A 6,000-nucleotide genomic window follows, 5' to 3' on the forward strand; every position below is an offset into this window, starting at 1 on the left:
AGTAGAGATGGGGTTTTGCCATGTCAGCCAGGCTGGCCTCACACTCCTGGCCTCAGGTGATCCCAAAGTGATCTCAGCCTCCCAAAGTGCTTGGATTACAGGCGTAAGCCACTGTGCCTGGCCTTTCTTATTATACAGAATCATTCATTCATTCACTTATTCATTCATTCATCAAGAAAGGAAGCACCTGAACCATGGGAATGCTGGCAAACCAAGACAGCCATCGGAGGTCTCATTTTATCAGTGCCTCCAAGAAGAGAATAGGTCTTGTGAGGTGCAGCAGGACTCATGAGGCACTATACCTGCTACCCTGGATCAAAAGAAGTAGCAAAGAATGACCTCAGATGTTAGAGTATGAAGACACCCAAGGCTTGATCCTGAGTGTTGCCCTCCTGGCCAGCCCAGTGGAAACTTGGTCTGAGCAACTCAAAGGGCTTAACCGAATTAAACTAAGAACAACAGTTCCACTCTCCACAGAGCCTAAAATGACACTGTTAGGCAGGGCTAGGAAGAATATCTGTTTTAATCACCTCCTCTCACCTCAGTGTTGAGAGAAGGATTCCCACCCTAGGGTTATGCAGATAGCCAAGTGCACAACATCCAACAGTGGACGGATACACTCAAAAGTAGTGTATAGATCACATACATTCACAGCCAGGGTTAAGGAGGATACCATAACCACAGAGGGCCACACAGGGATTGTACTCAGGAACAAAGGGAAAAGCCAGGGTCTGTGGGAGGTAGGCTTTATAGCATTAAGAGAATGGGATGAACCCTCGTTCTCATGGGAGGGTGTAGTTGGCTTGTTTGAATAACTCCACAGGCTGGCACAAAACTGAAACCTGCTACTCAGGGATAAGCAGGAATTACATGCGGTCCTCTCGATGAGAAGGGCTATTTGGTTGCAGACCTTATGCATGGGAGCAAGTGGGAAAAGAAACCTACATTTAGGCTATTTTAGGACCTCTCAATTTCACCAAATGTCAAGACAGCACATAATATGAGGCCTTAATTGCTGGCCTCACACCATGCCACAGAATGATCCCTAAGGATTACAACACCAGCAGCCACAAGCTTCATCATCAACATCATCAGTTCAGGTGACCTCAACACCTACAGGATCTCAGCCCAGAGATTACACAATCTCAGAACCCAACACATACGTGCTCACGGCTGGCCCCAGTGAGCTGTGATTGAGCCTGAGAGGGGAAAGGGATAGAAACACTCTGTTACTTGCCTGTTCCCAACCCTCCCTCCTTCCTGTAAATCACCCTGCCTCAATTGGGTCAAAAGTCCCCACCACCTACTGTTTGAATCCCTCATTTTCCTCCTTTCTCCTACGTGTGAAACAAACATACATTAACACATCTACCCTTTGCTCTTATAAGAAAATGGGCTCTGCAACCAAGACAACCGCTTTTGGCCTATAGCACTGAACACAGGAGAAAGCCAGCTGCCCATGATAAGGGTCCATCCATCCTGGGACCCTCCCCTGCAGACTCCTGCCTCCTGCCCTTCTGTCTGGTTGCTCCCAGTGACCTGCTCAGCCAATCAGAGGACTGTATTTCTTTCTGCACCGGCCTTTCTCAACTTCTAGAATCAACTCCAGGTTTGAGATGCCATCTGGGCTGAACCCACAGAAGGGGATGAACTTTGTCTTGCTTTTAACATAGCTCAAGCACCCAGTTCATAATGACCTTCAAAACCCTGCACCTCACAGAAAGGATCCCCATGAAGGCACGCGTGGATATGTGGCCACTCTGCTGGGGTACGAACTTCCAGGTGCCATGCTCCAAAATCCTCCTCAGCTGTCACATTCCAGCTGCATTCTGGAGCCCAGACCCCATCCAGCTCCTCAAGCTGCTGTCCAGTGCTGATGTGGAGTGCTGTCTGGGAACCATCACCTTGCCCAAGTGCATCTAGAAGCCTTCCTAGAGTGTGGCTAAATCCATGTTGTTTACTGGGGTGTCCCTCCTCCTAGCCTTATTAAATCCACTTTCCCTCCATTAGAAATAAGGAAGTGAGTCAGAGCTCCACTTGGGCACCCAGGGACAATGAATGGCCCCCATGGTCCAGAGGGAATCCATAAACCAGAAAAGAAAATTAGGATCTGACTTCCTGGAGAAGCAGAAATGCTGCCAACGCTCTGCCCTAAGTTATCCAGTGGGTGGCCTGCTGGGAACTTAATCATATTTGGGGTTTTTTTCCTGAAGTAATCTTCCCTATTTTTGGCTAGTGATGTGTAACGCCTCTGGAAAGGAGGGGAGGCCAACTGGGGTGGTTCTGATGACTAAAACCCGATATGAGTTTGCAGGGGCTGCCCCAGACCGGGTAGTTTCAACAGAAATTTATTTTCTCATGATTTTATTTATTTATTTATTTATTTATTTTTGAGACTGAGTCTCACTCTTTCGTCCAGGCTAGGGTACAAAGGTATGATCTTGGCTCACTGCAACCTCTGCCTCCCAGTTTCAAGCAATTCTCCTGCCACAGCCTTCCAAGTAGCTGGGACTACAGGTACACACCACCATGCCCAGATAACTTTTTGTATTTTAGTAGAGATGGGGTTTCATCATGTTGGCCAGGCTGGTCTCAAGCTCCTGGCCTCAAATGATCTGCCTGCTTCGGCTTCCCAAAGTGCTGGGATTACAGACATGAGCCACTGCACCCAGACTATTTTCTCATGATTTCAGAAACTAGAAGTGTAGGATCAAAATGTTGGCAGGGTTGGTTTTGTTGAGCCCTCTCTCCTTGGCCTAAAAATGGCCATCTTCTCCCTGCATCTTCACAGGGTGCATGTACACATCTGTGTTCTCATCTCCTCTAGAAGGACACCACTCATATTGGATTAGGGTCTACCCCTATGACCTCAGTTTGTCTTCAGTACCCCTTTCAAAGTCCTATCTCTAAATACAGTCACACTCTGAAGTACTGGGAGTTGGGACTTCAACATATGAATTTGAGGAGGTTGGAGAGACACAATTCAGTCCAAAGCAGACCCCACCCATTCCCCTTCAGAGAGGGTCAGCAACCTCAGCGTGCCCCTAGGGCTAGGTTTTATGTTCCTGGAAGACCCACAAGTCCTGTCATGGGAGTCAAGAATCAGAAGGAGCCCTTCTGTGCAAGACGGTCTCAAGGAGAGAGGCAGTGCCCTGAGAGGGAGGGTGGGTGGAGGGAAGAGGAAGGGGCACAAACTGGGGGAAAGACGCCTGGTCACCACGTTTTAACAGGGATACGAATAAATTCATTGTGCTAAGGAAGATGAACTGACTGCGAAAAAACCTTCAAAATCACAAGGGACATTTGGCTTGAAGAGGAAGAGACATACGGATTAAAGATCTCTGTTTTCACCTCCCTGCAGAAAGGTAACCAATATGCCCCAGAGGACAGAACCAGGACCTGTGGGTAAAAAGCAAAGAGAGGCATGTTTCAACCACAGGAAAATAAAAATGTTCCAAGCAGTGAAATATATGACCTTGGAGTAAACTGCTATAATAAGTAGTATGCTCCCTTCACTCACAGTATTTTAGTCGGGCTGAAAGATCATTGGGGTGCTTAGAGGAGATGTTTTCATGCACTTCTCAAATTCTATAATGCTCCAAATCAGAGGGTTGGACAAAATAATTCTGCTTAAAATCTGTCCTTGTGGTCCTCTTGTCTTATATAACACTTAGCAATCTCTCTCTTTGCAGACTGGCTGAAATGCAATGAGAGTGCCTGATGACACATAATTCTTGGCACAGAATTCATGACATTCATCCCAAATGTCCAAGCTACTACTATAAATTAACAGATCTTCACACACATACACGAGCAGAAACATAGCTCTTCTAAAAAGTGTGAGAGAACTTCTGAACCACGTGAGGAAACCAAGGCTTTTGGAAGAATATGGCTCTGCATCTGTTGAGTCAGGAATCCATCATTCTAGAAGCGCACGGTAGTCAGAGGAAATTCCCCTCTCCTCTAACACATACACGTTGATGTCCACCTCCTTATCCCCAGCACCTGTGAATATGGTACCTTACAAGGCAAAAGGGACTTTGTAGGAATGATTAAGGTGGAGGACTCTTAGATGGGTGACATTCCCCTGGTCTATTTGGCTCATCCAGTCTAATCATGTGAGTCCTCATAAGCAGAGATGCCTTTCCTGACTGTAGTTAGAGAACCAGAGAGGCGCAGCAGGAGAAGCACTTTGCCACAAGCCAAGGAATGCAGGCAGCCTCTAGAAGCTGGAAAGGGCAAGATGATGGATTCCCCCGTAGAGCTTCCAGAAAAGTTGCACCATGTCAACACTCTGATCTTAGCCCAGTGAGACCGACATGGGACTTCTCTTCTCTAGGACTGCAAGATAAATTGAATACATTTGTGTTTTTAAGGTACTTGTGATAATTTATTAGAGCAGTAATAGGAAACTGATATAAAGAGTCAGATACTTTGAAATCAAAAAACCAGGATTCAACTCCCAGTCAGCAGAGTCCTAGCTGTGCAAACTTGGGCCAATTAATTAACCTTTCTGGATCTCAGTCGGCTGCAAATGGGGCCGTTCGCTACTCTTGCAGGGCTGATATAAGAATTAACGTAGATAATAAACCACTAGTAACGTGTCTGGCACAGACAACCCAGCAGATGTTCCCATCTCTTCTTTTCCACCTTAGTTGCTCCTAGCCTACTGTGTTATTTGTGTCATTGCTCCTTGGGAAATGAGGAAAGCGGGTTCCAGATAAGCCCAAAGATAGGCACAATAACATGCAACAGATAAGGGTTAAAGTGGGGTTTGCAGTCTGGCTTCAGGAAGCCTCACTTGGTGGCCTGCTCACAGAGCAGCCAAAGCAAATCCCAGCCACAGCACAAAGGGCTCCAGGAACCACATTCTTAGAGATCACTCCAGGAGGTGCCCTGGGGGCAGTGGTCAGTGATAACCAGGAGCATAGGCTGTGGGACTACACTAGTTCAAGGGCTAAGATTTCCCTAGGGTCAAGGTGTTCTGATTCAAGTGGACTGCCCCTGGCCCCCAGGTTTCATACAGGGCACTGGTGAAGAATTGTCCAGGTGTGCAGGAATGCAGGGTGGGAGGTGTCTCCTGGTGGTCTGAGCAGTAGGAGCAGCCTCTGAGGGGTGACATTTTTTAACAAACAGGGTCTGTGTCACCCAGGTTGGAGTACAGTGGCTCCATCACAGCCCACTGCAACCTTGAACTCCTGGGCTCAAGATGTCTTTCCTCCCTCCCCCGCCCTCCCCCTTCCCTACCCCACCAGCCTCCCTAGTTGCTAGGACTACTCGGGACCTATGCCACCATGCCTGGCTTTTTTTATTCTTTTGTACAGACAGTTTCACTCTGTGGCCAAGGCTGGGGTGACCCTTCTAATGCAGCTGGCAATGAACTGCATTCTGGAAGCTCAAGCAGTCACCCTCGTCCAGGTGAGCCTGGAAATCGTCATCACTGATATTGCTGCAGGTCACAGCAATTGAATAAACTGTGGAATTCCTGCTGTGACTCTGTTAGGCTGCAGGATCCAGGATCTACCACCCCTATCTAGTTCCAAAACTTTTTAATCACCCCATAAGGAAACCCTGTACCCAGGAACCACTAACCTGCTTTCTGTCTCTATAGGTTTGCCTATTCTAGATATTTCACATAAATGGACTCATACAATATGTGGCCTGTGGTGTGGCTTCTTTCACTTAGCATCACATTTTGGAGGTTCATCCGCATTGTGGCGTGCATCAGTACTTCATTCCTTAATGTGGCTGAGTCCTATTTCATTACACTTATTTTTTTTAACAAGATGTTCTACCTTTTCATTTTGCACTGGGCTCTGAAATTATGAAGCTGATCTTACGAAGCTCTCTTAGGGGGTTGCAGAGACTGGTCGCTCTCAAGTGGACCCTTGCCTCCCCGCCCTCCTTGCTCCACGCACCCTCCACTGTGCAGCCAAAATGGTCTTCCTTGGATAAAGCCTAAGCATGCCATGTCTGTACTTAAAATCCTCCTGTGACTGA

The sequence above is a fragment of the Rhinopithecus roxellana genome, chromosome 13 (assembly GCF_007565055.1).
Source record: "Rhinopithecus roxellana isolate Shanxi Qingling chromosome 13, ASM756505v1, whole genome shotgun sequence".
NCBI lineage: Eukaryota > Metazoa > Chordata > Mammalia > Primates > Cercopithecidae > Rhinopithecus > Rhinopithecus roxellana.